This window comes from Electrophorus electricus, chromosome 22, assembly GCF_041902795.1.
Source record: "Electrophorus electricus isolate QZ-2024a chromosome 22, ASM4190279v1, whole genome shotgun sequence".
NCBI classification, from domain to species: Eukaryota; Metazoa; Chordata; class Actinopteri; order Gymnotiformes; family Gymnotidae; genus Electrophorus; species Electrophorus electricus.
The window spans coordinates 15,788,513-15,801,771 of NC_137518.1; the positions used below are offsets into that span (position 1 = coordinate 15,788,513).

Sequence of the window (13,259 nt, forward strand, 5' to 3'; positions counted from 1 at the left end):
GGCCAGTGTTTCCTGAGATGAGTGTCTTCATTTTTTTTCCCTTCTTTTCACACCACCCTCTGCAATCTGAATGAACGGCAAGCCCAGCCCAGAGTCTTAACGCACAGGCTCCCGCTACGTCCCTGCTGGGGTAAAAAGAACCCAGAATTACCATATATAGCCTTCAGAAGGCTGCTGCCTGTGTGTGGCTTAACACACACCCGGTGTTAACACGGGCCCCTCTGAACACGTGCCTCGCCTCGCCTCCCTCTGACCTGTAGGGTCTCGATCTCATCACCCTTTCACCTGGACCCATCACCCCGATCAACACTGTTCATTATCTACCATCAGGCAGCAGATCATCCAGGTCTGTGCGAAGGGTTCCTTGGGATGGAGATACTGAGAGAGAGATGTTGAGGTGTATATTTCAGCGTATGGAAGGATCTCATCACCCATCCGTCTTTGATGGAAGGGACAGGTGTCGTGACCCAGCTGGGTTTCATGGTCGGGTGCCTGTGCTTAGCGGCAGTTTGCTTCCCAGGGGATGGAAGCGATCTGCTACAAACACGCCACACCCACATAGATGTTCCGACGTGACAATGCGTCATATCAGGTGACTCCCTCATCACTAACCTGGTCACAGGGGTATCGATGTGCTGTTAAAGGAGCCTAATCGATCTTAATTACATTGGACATAATCTAGGTGAATGGATTTTAAAAGAGGTTCTTTAGCAGAGACATCATTTGCTCTACAATAATGTTGGTAAGCCCTGTGAACACTCACAGTGAATTAGAACATAAAGGGTCGAAAAAAAGTATGAAGTTTAAATCTACCAACTATACCAACAACCGAGCTTATTCCATATTATACATTCCCCTTGATTTTTAAAAAACTCTTATGAACATGTATTATTATGAACATGTATTATTTCTGTATTATTTCGACCAAAGTTGCTTATGATTGGGTACATTGCTACATGATTTGTTCAAACACCTGCAGAATGTTTCACATCTAAGCTTGATCATGATACACCACAAAGAAACATGATCCTCACAGTGCTCATTACTGTGGTCTTCTCCAACCATACGTCTTAGATCCACCCGCATGATAAACACCCTATGTGAGAAAATAAATACGGTGTCTTACAATAAACTGGAGCTAGTTTTGTGTAAGTATTTGGTTATGGGTTACAAGTGTTTCGTCACCCCTAGTCATGGATATCGGTGTCAGCATATGCGATCTGCCCCAGTGCCAGATTTCCCTGTCCCTTTAGGACTTCAGACCTCTGTCTTTAAAGAGGAGCTCTAATGGCTCTTGCTTCAGCCAAGAATACATTTCACGAAGGTTAAATGGAGCTCAGGGGTCAGAAGCACAGCGCCAACAAAGGGGAAAAAAAGCCTCTGTTAACAGATGCCCTGCTATCAACTAGACAATAAATCAAACAGACTCAACAATAAATCATATTAATAAGTAATGGGCAAGGGATCAGCTCCTACTAGACAGGGAACTCCACGAACGACAGATGTATACGAGCTGAGCTATAGGTTACAGATGACAACCTTAATAAACCTTATTCAGGTTTAACACATCAATGGATATAAACACATCAGCTATATATAGAAGCATCTAGTTCACTGAGATGAACAAAAACAGGTGTGTCAGGTTTTGATATTTGTTGTTAATCGTTTGCATTCTGACTTTCAGTATTTCCATAATCATTAATGTTCCACCACACAGAAACTAGAGTTGTGAGCTAAGGCCCTCACTTCCAGACACACTCTTCTACAGTAGACTGTGGAGCCTGGATTGCACACACACACACACTCATGCACGCACACACAGCCACAATCTCATCATCAGGCAATATTTTTCTTATGTCTCACGCTTTATTTAGTCTATAACAGCAGGTCCTTTGGGAGAAGAATCCTGTCCACTGTGCATTTGTACAGCACAGACCCGGTCCAGGTGCAGGGCTAGCAGGTTCAAAAGCCTGCCATGTTCCCTGAGGGGTGGAGGTAGGTGGAGGGTCACCATGTGCTCCACCCCCAGAGACTCAGAGAGAGCTACTGAAGCGGTATTTCTGTGGGTGGCCATGTGAGATACAGCATTGAAGGTGCTCAACATTCAAAAAGGAAGAGGCGTTTTAAACGCATTTCATGCTATTGTAAACCATCATCAAAGTTCATTATCCTGCCATTCTACCTTCCTTGGAATAGTAAGGATGAGAAAACACCAACGTCCTCGTTGTACCAGGCTTGTTCGTTGTCCAGCTTGCTTTCACATCAGAAACACACGGCAAATGTCAAAAGGGCAGCATCAATTTTACTGATTTATGGCTCTTAGGAAGTTAGACGGGAACCTGGCTTACATCATGGATGTCATGGTTACCACAGACATTCAATAACAATTCTACATATATGGAGAAAAAAATCCCTTCTGGGCAAAAGTTCAAAATCTGCCTAGTGTTTCATAAATGACCCAAAACTTGTATTGCCACACAAAACAATTTGTTAATATACAACCCATGAAACAGTGAGTCATTTCCAAAGTGCTTCCTATAACCCATCAAGGGTCAGTCCACTTTTCTCTGTAATGATATTACTGGGCATCTCTGGTGTACCTCACATTAATGAGTTCTGTCTTTGCCAGAAGTTTTCCCCGTCCACACAGACATGCTGAAAGCGCTTCGGGAGCGCACCCAGCCAGTATTCCCACTGCACCATCGCATGGAATCAATAGGCCATCATGGATAATATACCAGCACCAGTAAGCGTGTCAAATGATATCAGGAGTGCATTACAATACATCAGAGCCTTTAAGTTAATCCCCACCCATCTGCTTATAAGCCAGGCAAAAATCATAATGCTTAATAAATGCTAATAGATTCAGTAAGAGCCAACTAGACATTCTGGATCACTGAAAGAAATTGGTACATATGCTAGAGGCCAAAATGTATTGACTCAAAGTAAGGCCCAATCGGTAATCTATTCCAGTCTTATCCTTGTCTGAAATCCATAACCACAGAGCATATTGGCAGCGTTTGAGCCAGACTGGTTGGTCTTGTGGGGATTGCTGGGTCTTCCGCTAGTGTTGTACCATGCTCTTTGTTGTTCCTCCACAGGAAGGCTTCACAGACGTCTGGCAAAACCCACCGGTCTGCTAACACGAGATCCAGGCCCGCCACTGATCCCTCCAGCTCCCGTTTCATTCTCTCCCAGTCCGTCCACGGCTCACTTTCTCTGGGCCGGGTTGGACTTTTTTGGCAAACCTCCAGCACTCGCTTTCTTTCTCTGTCTCTCTCTCACCCAATCCCCCCCATAGATTGTGCAGCACTTCCTCCAGGCAGAGAGCTCGGTTCTTAACCGCTGTGTCCTTTTGCAGACGTGCCTCTCTCACACTCCTTCGCCCCCACTTCTGGGCCAAGCTGCTGTTGCACTGCTAAAAATAGAGCAAGAGGCCAGCAAACACTAAGATGCCACGCATCCAGTTACGGTGTGTGAATCGGATATGGCGTGGGAGTGGGAAGCAGCAGGGAAACCTGCAGTAAGGTAAGGATGCTCCAGGGGACTACAACGCATAGACTGTAAGACGCTGTAAGTCAACCTGTGTAATACACAGGGCTTCCAGAGAGCGCACCCTCGTCTTCCTCACCCTGGAGTCTCCTTTATATATGTGCATACAGTGTTACATATACATACAGTGTTATATACATTCATACAGTGTTATATACATAAATACAGTCTGCAGTTGACTGCAGTCCAGCTTGTTTGTCACTTTTCTTGTTCCAAGCCTGGAAAGGGAAAATGAGAATGGCAGTTTCTCTAATGCTATTTTAATTGAATGTGTGTGTTTGTGTGTGTGTGTGTGTGTGTGTGTGTGTGTGTTTGCAATACCTGCCATGAACAGCACGGAAGAGACCCACTGCCATTCAGTTCTGCTGTAACATGACTAGGTGCCAGGTAGGAGGATTACTTAAACCTTAGCCATATGGCCTAAATATCACTTTAGGAGCTGATGGACAGAGTGGACATTTGTCTTCTTCTCCCACTCTCCTTCCTGTGTGTGCTTGTTTGTGTGTGTGTGCTGCTAATGAGTATATGTGTGTTTGTTTTTCACATAAATAAGGCATTAAAGATGTTTTGGACAGAGGTTCTTCATCAGTGGTGCAATAATATTGTCCTATATCTGTATCTGGAGACGATTCAAGGGAATAACTGCAGTGTACTGGAATTAAAGATGTAGAGGTAGTTTTTATGTAGTAAACAAGCTTTCAATACAGGAGGTTTCACAAAAAGGTCCTTAGTGCACACAGCACTGTACATGCATAGATTTTAAGTGTAGAGATATTATTCCCATAATGCAAACTCCAACAAACTAGGCAGGGGATTGTTGGTTGTTGATGTTGCTCAGTCATTCAAGACGTGCTCCTGGAGCTGGGCAAAATATTAACATCTAGTGGTAGTTTTTGAGAACTGCAGTTCAAGGAAAGCTGGGAGGGTAAAATGCAAGTATCTGTCTCCAGAAAGAGAAAAGTGGCACTTCCAACACCTTCCAGAAAACATTGCTTTCATGAAACGGAGTCAACGCTTTTCAATGTGCTGAAATACAAAGTAAACATTTTTAACCAATTTTCTATTATGGAATGAAACTTTAAGAACCATCTGGAAAGCAAATTCCAAATCCAAGCCGATACTACCTTATACATATGCATGCTGAAAAGCCCTCTGCCAGCACGCAGATGCTGACGTCAGGCTTGGCGTGTCAGGTTTCACTTTACAGTGAATTAGGCCTCTGTGGAACAAAAAAATTCAAAGGCTTTTTATCGGAGGAGATGACACATGTACAAGTCTGGGTTATTCAGGCCAGCAGGTTCAGAGAGTAGATATGTCACATGGCCAGAGATATCAGCTGAAGTGGGCCCCTCTGAATCTTTAATTCATGGCGGAAAATATTCAAATTCACCCAATGGGCTAATTCTGCTGTTGTGAGCTCTGAGTCTCCCCAAGCTGCGGAAATAATTATAAATGGAAACTTTATCTCTGTGGACCAAAGGTTATACATAGATATCAAAATGAACGATAGGATGTGCACAAATAATATTGATTCCCCAGTAGCCTAGCTTCTGAAGTTCTGCATTTTATTTTTTAAATGCTTTACAAGGTGTGAATGTCATTGACTTGCTAGGGGCAGTTGTCAGACCCACAGTGGTGGATGTGTAGCTAGTTATAGAGATGGACGGATGGATGGATGGATGGATGGATGGATGATCAATAGCTTTCAAAGGACAACAACAACCTTTTATTGTAATATATGCAGTATGATATTCAATTTAAGTGAATAATGAAAATTACAGTAATGGATTTACTTTACAAGATACAACGGACATTTGTTAATGTATGAACAAGATGCAATCGTAACGCAATCATAACTAATAATATTAGAAAGTAACCACCATGACGGTGCTTTGTCAAGACCGTGTCACAGGGAGGCATGCTGTCTGCCACTAGGACTACAGCAGAACAAATTAAATCAATGGGATTGTTTTGCTGGAAGACTGAGACACAAACAGCTCTTGTCCTGTAGGCTACGTGTGCACACCCGTGAATATAATTAGGGAAAATGTCCACATAAAGACAAAGACAAGGGAAAATTACCACATAAAGAGTTTTTAAAGTGTGATACCAAGTACAAATTATATTCTCAAACTAAATTCAAATGAGTCTGCATGTGGTAATAGTCTGAAAAGCCCCTGTTTATATGTCTCCATGGTGTAATTACTGATATGAATAAAATAAGTGTGGCATACAACACTTGAAAGCAAATTTCACACAGGTTCTTTTATGTTGTTATATCTCCTCCCAAAGACGTAGCTATATATGTATTATTAACACGGCTATTTTATGTATATGCAGATTACATAAGTGAGCAACTAGGCAGCCTTATCTTGCAAGAAGCGACTCATCAACACTACTGCCGGTAGAAATAATATAATGTCAAGGATGTCTCCAATATATTGTTAATGCCTTTAATAGTTGTGTATGGGGAAACGACCCTTTCATCGCTCTTGCAAAATCTACGCTTATATACAAGAACATGAAGGGATAACTTGATAGTGACCCCTACATCTAAAGTTCCTTTAGCCACCCATGCTAGCTGCACATAGCCGGTGAGAACGTTACGCATCCGCTGGGGTAATAACGTCCTTAAGTCTTCGGCTCTAAAGATAAAGTTTCAAAAGTCGTTATTGGTCTCTTACTGCATGTCATGTCAATAGTGCGTATTTTTAACTCCTGCACTGTACTGTATACGCCGTCTACATTGTAGGCCTGGTTGCTCTGGTACAGGGGCACTCGGACCAGCATCCCTCCCTGCGCACGGCTACGTTTGGCCTCAAAAAAAAAAAAAAAACCTAACGGCTTCAGATAAGCCGGGATTCCAATACCGTGTCCCCGGTGCGCGACTTGCCGTTCTATTTTCACACATGCTTTTGACAAACACCAACTGCATGTCCGCGAAACAACCCCCGCTGTTCAGAATTTGCGCAGACAAGCAAAAAAAAAAAAAACCTGCATCGCATCATCCAGCGATGCGCAGAGGGCTGGCGAGGGCGAAGAGCAAGCGACCGAGCGCGCATTACGCGACTGCTGCGCCAGCATCCCGACAGCCCGGCCCGTGTTTACCGAGCGAGCTACCGCACCGCACGCTCTATACGTTACCTCCTCCGTCCGTGCACCTGTGCTCATATCATGCCGCATCCACAACGCATGAAGCATGAAACATTAATAGTAACATTTAGCTCCTTACCCGAGCAGTTCCGACTTAATCTCGTATTTTGCCGTCTATTTTGCAGCGAGACGCGTGAGGCCGTCCTCGAGTAATGCGGTGCAGGGGCTGCATGTGGATATCCTCCCTCGTCTCCCCGAGTCCGGGAAACTGCATTCGTTTCAGCTGAGCGCGTACCCGGCGCCCGTGCTCGCTCCTGCCTTGGACTGCGAGAGTGGGAATCTGGAGGGTGCGCGCCTTGGATTACAACTGGACAGGTGTTTCGTCGGATGACGCCATACGCGCCAAATCATTTTTATTCATAAGTCACCCCCTCGCAAAAGAAAAAACCCGCAATTTGGAAACAGAAAGATGCCACTTTAACCACTTGATAAAGCACATTTTAAAAACATGTCATTTTGCCAATCTATACGAATTATTATTAATAAAATTAACTTTACAGCTAACGCTGGACCGTTAACCCACAGGACATGTATGGAAAGGGCACGCTGGTCAGCAGGTTAGGTCTGTTTTTATTACCTTCTGATAATCTTAAAACGCACGATATACTGCAAATATGTGCACACGCAACTCTGGGTTCACAATTTATAAAATACAATAAAATTAGATTAATCCTATTCTGAAATATAAATATTTGTGACAATGTATGCTCTGGACCCAACACTACCAGTAACATGACTGGAGTACACTGCCTTTCTCAGAGAGCCTATGTCCCATACACAGTGTTCTTTGACAGTCCTGAAAGTTGTACATTTTCTTCTATAACACAATAACACACTGGCACAGTTCAGTATAAACACAACCAGGCACAGGGAGACATAGATCATACAGTATGTCATCTATGCTGCACACTCTTAGGAGGGGGTGGGTGAATGGCCGTATCTGTGATTTCTTTTTGGGGTTTATTCACCAAAGCGGATTTATTTCTGATATGTTGGGTTATCAGAGCATGACATGCAGACAAGTTTGCAGATGTAGAGAGTCACACATGTACACACACACACACACACACACACACACACACACACACAGCTGGCCAAATGGTTTGGTGGAGCGTTAGCAACAGCCTTCCTGGAGCACACTGACTTTCGTTAACTTGATATTCTACAGAGTCAGGAATTTTTCTTTCCCTCCTTAATTCCTTGTGGCTGGAGGGGAAATCCCTGAATATGGATGTACTGTATAGATTAGACTCAAACACACTGACTTAGATGGATGGGAAGACTGCTAAAGCTGCTTAATCACACTCAGCTCCTTTAAGCCCTTATCCCCTGCAGACGCTTCTGGGGCATGTTCATATTTCTTTGAGATTTTGGAGAACTGATGGGTCTTCATGGTAAACGGAGAAGGTTCCTTTTGTCCTTTTGTAGCAACCAGAAGGATCTGTAAGGAGCTAAGGATTTCCAAAACCACGTTCCCTCAGTAGTGCTCATTCCATGTTCTTGTATCAGAGAGAGGAACACTTCACTCTTAGTGAAATTACATGACAGAGACGATAACATGGGGATATTACACAGATCGACTGTTCTGGGAATAAAGAATCAGAGATAGAAAATGAGAACGGAAGCAGATGTTTACATTTGGTTACTGTACCTTTGGGTTTGTCAATTTCTGACTTGCAATATTCTCTTTTCTATGCCCCTGACAAATGACCATATACAGCTCAGTAATAAAACAATGACCCATAAATATTAAGGAAAAAATAAATAAGTGAGATGTTTTTGATGGCCTGGCGGGAAGTGATCATGAGGTGTCCAACTTCTGAAATCTCTCTAAACAGCTTGCCAGTAGAAAAATCAACCAGATACAAGGAAACTTAATCCCGTACTCTATTCGGAGTTTCCTTATGACATGGCACACTAAACCCAAAACAAAAGCCAACAGTGAGACTCTCACATAGCAATTAGGAACCCGCAGCCCTGCTGGGGCATAATTGTTATACACTGTACAGTAAAATGTAGAATGGATTTGCTTGGTAACAATGGAGCATGACTCAAATAAGGTCATTTGCCCAAGTCAAATGTCACTGCAAATAGGAGATGCAAATTGCCCGCACATGCAGTGTTGAGATAAGCTACACCAGCCCTTGAGTGGCTTCAAAAAGTGTGATCATAACGGGCCAAAGATAAGCGACACCTTTACTTCCCACATTAGATTTAGCATACTAAACAAGAGAGTGTGTTCAGTGTAATACTCCGTCGGCCATACAAAGCGGATATTTGCTTTAGGATGCTTTTGGGAAACCCAGCTCAGAGCATTGGTGTGTTGACAATGGTCGATACTTTACACACTAATTCCACAGGAGGGCGTTGTTTTCCTGTTACATGACAGAAATTATAGAAATGACAGCGTGGCCCGTATTTGTAATGCTTGTACCACAAGATGGCGGTATATCACAATTAATATTGACTATGGCAATAACGTCGTCATTGGGCCGCACCCGCTTATAGGCGTCATCGGATTTTTAGATCCTCACATCAGTTTCTTTAAGATAAAAATGGAAATTATTTTTTAGAAAATGAACAGTGTTGCTGGGCGATACAGTTTTAATGAATCGTGTATGTAGACTGGATGGATAAATACAGATGCAAACAAAGTAATGAATAGGTCACAGACAACCATCTTATTAACAGCATAGCTAGTTTGTATTACCAGTACGGGTGTAATTAATATCAACAGCATATCATTCAGGAATTGAAGTACATGAGCGTTGTGTGACAACGCTCACACATTGGTGAGGTCGCTCCTCGCCGTGCCCACTAGAGGGCGACGTTCTTTCTCCGTTCCCTAGTACCCAGTCTGTTCGCGTTCCCCAGTGAAAGCGCCATGAAAGCCGCTCCGAAAAGCGAGAACCTCAGCGCGTCGGCTCCAAAATAACCCGCTCCCAGCAGACGGAAGGAGTTCGGCAGCGAAACACTGCATTCAACGCACTCTCCCCCAGGCACACGGACATTATGCCTTAGGATCAGTCCCTGTGTCACCGCCACTCGCTACCGGAAACTGCAGCTTGCGCAGGAGTTCGTATATCGCCTGATAGCAGATCAATTCATCTGGCAGCATGACCCAGCCGCTGCACAGGCCGTAGAAAAGGTACGTGCTGAGATTTGGTGCTCACGATGTATAAAAGGGACAACATTTGACATATCAATAAACAAATGCTGCTTAAAAATAAAAATTAAAAAAAAAAGATTTACGCAGTGACGGTATATTACCAATAAATGTCCGTCGCGTTTCGTCGGTCCCCAGGGACAAAACTGGCACCATTTCGAGATCATTTACTTTTGCAAAAATAAGTACCGTGTTGTTAACAGCGCGGACATGCAAGCCGACGGGCGATTTACCCTTCCCCTGTCAACTGACCATGTTATCACAGTCACAGGGACAAGATATCCAGGTTTAAGACCGTAATTTGCGAGCAACTCGCCAAGTTTGCGTTTAGCGGCCCGTAACGACTGCCGACGGCTACAAGATTTCCGTTTTGTAAATCACGGCACATTCTGCGCCCGGGACACCGAGTGCCCGTGCAGTCCGGCGCCGTGCACGAAGTCGTGCGTCCTGAGGCGCTGAACAGCAGGTTGTCAACGACTTCTCCCGAATGAACGTCACGCTTATTCTAGCGGTTATTCCAGCAGGCAGCGTGGGCCCGTGTATCCCGCTCGATTACTGTTGGAAGAAAAAGTTGGGAAGGTGAGCACCGTGGCTCGGCCTGGCACGGTTCAGACTCTCACACGTACGGTTCGCACCGAGTTTAAAAGCTGTAACGTGTAGCGTCTACTCTCCAGGACTTGTTAAACAGGTTCAGGACAAGAAATGACACACGTCTGAAAATGTTCGTGTTGGTGCACAAACATCGCAGTGTTGCGCAAGGTTTGTGATTATTAGGTGTACTTGGTTTAAAGACTATGTTGGTAGACATGGTGTTTGGTCGTTCCTACGTCACACTCCCAACAGTGGAGAGCGTTGCACCCGCTCTCTAACGTGATCCAACCCATGGAAGGCATGACCGTATCGTTGACCGTAACGCATGGCGAAACGTCTCTAACCTCATAAGTAGTATTGCATCAGTATTGCAGTATTTAGCATTATACAGCATTATGCATTCTTTTAATTTTGCCCGGTTCCCTTTCCTGGTAAGATCAGGTGGTGCGTGTAAAGTCACAAGACATAATCCAACCACTGATCTCTTATAAAGTACCTTTTAACCCTTGATTCATCTAATATGTGAATCCATAGATGGACGGTACGGTAGATTACTGGGCCATTTGCACGTCGGGGTGGATTCGCAATGGAGTGAAATCTTTTTTGGCTCTTGAGAAGGCGCGTGGAAGATGACGGAGCTCAGGCTTTCCCGTGGCCCCAAGCCTGGGCCCCATCAGCTGGCAGCAGTGAACGTCTGTTACAGCCCAGGCCATGATGGGGTCTGAGTGTGAGAGTCTGTTCTGTTTGTCAGTGGGTGGGTGGGTGTCACGGGGGAGGGGTGGTGTGTGTGTGTGGATGGGTGGGTGGGTTGGGGGCAGGGATGACAGCGGTCTCTTTGTCTCTGATTCTCAGAGGCGTGTGAACGCGTCTGGGCTGGCCCTGGCTCACGTGATGCCCCCACCTCCTCATCTTTTGTTCAGCCAATCTGGGAGCCACCCCTAATTGAATGGGATTATATCCCAGCGGGGGATTGATTCCGGGGGTCTGGGGCTGGCCTGGCCTGGGGTCCCAGCAGAACAATGCAGGAGCTGCTCTCACTCCCGCCCCTTCTCCTCGCCTCCGTTCCCCTCTGGCCAGAGGGCCCAGGCCGCCGCTCGATGTGGGAAGACGACGCGAGAGGCACGCTTCTGGGGAGCTGGGACCAGCCGCAGTGATGGCATCCAGAGACGGACGCCGTGCGCGCGTGTAACGCTTGTAGTCCGTCTGCTGACGTCTGGACGCGCGTTTGCATTGCGCGCCGTTCGGCTCTGGTATGATCCCCGTGATGCAGTGCTCCCTGGGACATGCCCTGTCTCGCTGGGAAGCCTCTCTCTTTCCCTGTGCCTGATGAAGATGGCACTGATAGCTGCTGACTCTCGCCTGACGTTCGTATGCTGTGTAGGCCCTGTATCTGTGCCTCTTTGTATGCATGCATATGTTCAGCTGTGTACAAATGGGCAAAAAAAAAAACAAAACAGGTGCCGAATAGAGTGGTTGACGGAGAGCCAAACGGGTGAGTGCTAATCTCGGTGGAGTCAAAGTATCCCTCTGTCCCTTCGATCCGGATTCCCACCGATAAAGGCCCCTGTAAGAGTGGCCTGGCCTGTAGGAGCACATGTGCTCGTAAATTTTTCTGGGGTGGGGGATGCATGAAAAGAGGTCAGAGCGTGGAGCGTGGAACTCTCTCAGCCAACGTGTGTCTCACGGCTGCCTCTCTTTCTCTCTCCTCGTCGCTCTCCTTGGTCTCTCCTGCAATCTGTCCTTCTTGCTCAAAGAATGGGGGAGGTGATGGTTGGGGGGCAGGGATGACGGCGCTCTTTCAGTGAGGTGTGCAAGACATTTTCCGCACGGTGGTGTGGGCGGAGCAAAGGACACTGTTGATCTCGGCGCAGATCAGCGCCGAGGTCAACACGAATAAGAATCCCAGTGTAGAAGTACATGCAGTGATAAATGACTCCACTGTGTTTCCACACAGTGATTAAAGCAAGAGGTCAGAGGAGGTTAAATGCCTCCACCATCAGCTGGAAGAAGCACAGAGACATCAAAAACAAAAAAAACAAATCTCTTTATTTTCCGGCACTTCTGAAATAGCTTGTGCCCAGGCACAGCCTAGTGGTCACTTGCCATTTTTATGAGCTCTCAGCTTCAGCGCGCGCACCTTTATTTATGGCTCAGTCTTTAGGTACGTGTAAAAGAGGCAATTTCTGCCACTCACTGCAGTCACTATATCTCACCCCTCTGCAGTCACTGTATTTCCTCCCCTCTGCAGTGCTTTCAACTCTTCAGCCCCAGTGTCTGCTCCTGTCTCTGCACGCCTGTGAGCTTTTAATCACCGCACATCGGCCGCGCGGCCCGAACTCGAGCCGCAGCAGAGCAGCGCGTGTAACTCGGAGCTGTCGAACGAGTTCTTTTCGCATACGGCCTTGCAGACCAATTATATCTGCAGCGAAGTTTGCTCTGGCAGCTCTCCTTTGGATCTCGGGCTTCAGATCTCTGCATGAAGACCCCGCGCCTCTGCTGACGCTGGCTCCTTCTGCAGGGCCGGATGAGTCCTCGGCATCTGTGTGCCTTCAGAGCTGGGCCCCTCCGCTTTCACGGAGATCTCGCTGACCTGCAGGCGTTAAGCGCCACAGCGCTGATGACCACAGTCAGCACGAGGTCTGCTCTCCGCCTGTCGCTGAGTAAGCAAAGGGAAACCGAGCCAGATGACTCTCTTCCTACAACAGCACCCATCCGGGCTCCTCTTCTGATACAGTGTAATTGAGAACAGTGCCAGTGTTTTCTTTGATCTGGATTGGGTGTATGTTGCAGGGGGGGA

At 46.0% G+C, this 13,259-nt stretch overlaps 2 protein-coding genes across 10 annotated transcripts in view; one reads left to right on the forward strand and one right to left on the reverse strand.

Annotated features, from left to right (window-relative positions):
* nfasca (neurofascin homolog (chicken) a) overlaps positions 1–6,953 on the reverse strand; it is a 65,542-nt gene extending 58,589 nt beyond the window's left edge. For all 3 annotated transcript variants that reach the window (XM_035520506.2, XM_035520507.2, XM_035520502.2), the window contains exon 1: positions 6,785–6,953. The gene's annotated coding sequence lies outside the window, so the exon portion shown is untranslated. The remainder of the gene's footprint in view (positions 1–6,784) is intronic.
* A 2,449-nt stretch (positions 6,954–9,402) lies between these two features.
* The window catches only part of pik3c2b (phosphatidylinositol-4-phosphate 3-kinase, catalytic subunit type 2 beta), a 31,225-nt gene continuing 27,368 nt past the window's right edge, over positions 9,403–13,259 (forward strand). For 2 of the 7 annotated variants that reach the window (XR_014119341.1, XM_081705341.1), the window contains exon 1: positions 9,403–9,853. The gene's annotated coding sequence lies outside the window, so the exon portion shown is untranslated. Of the gene's footprint in view, positions 9,854–12,710; positions 13,198–13,259 lie in introns of all 7 variants that reach the window. The other 5 variants (XM_081705339.1, XM_035520240.2, XM_081705340.1 and 2 more) reach the window with 5 other exon arrangements.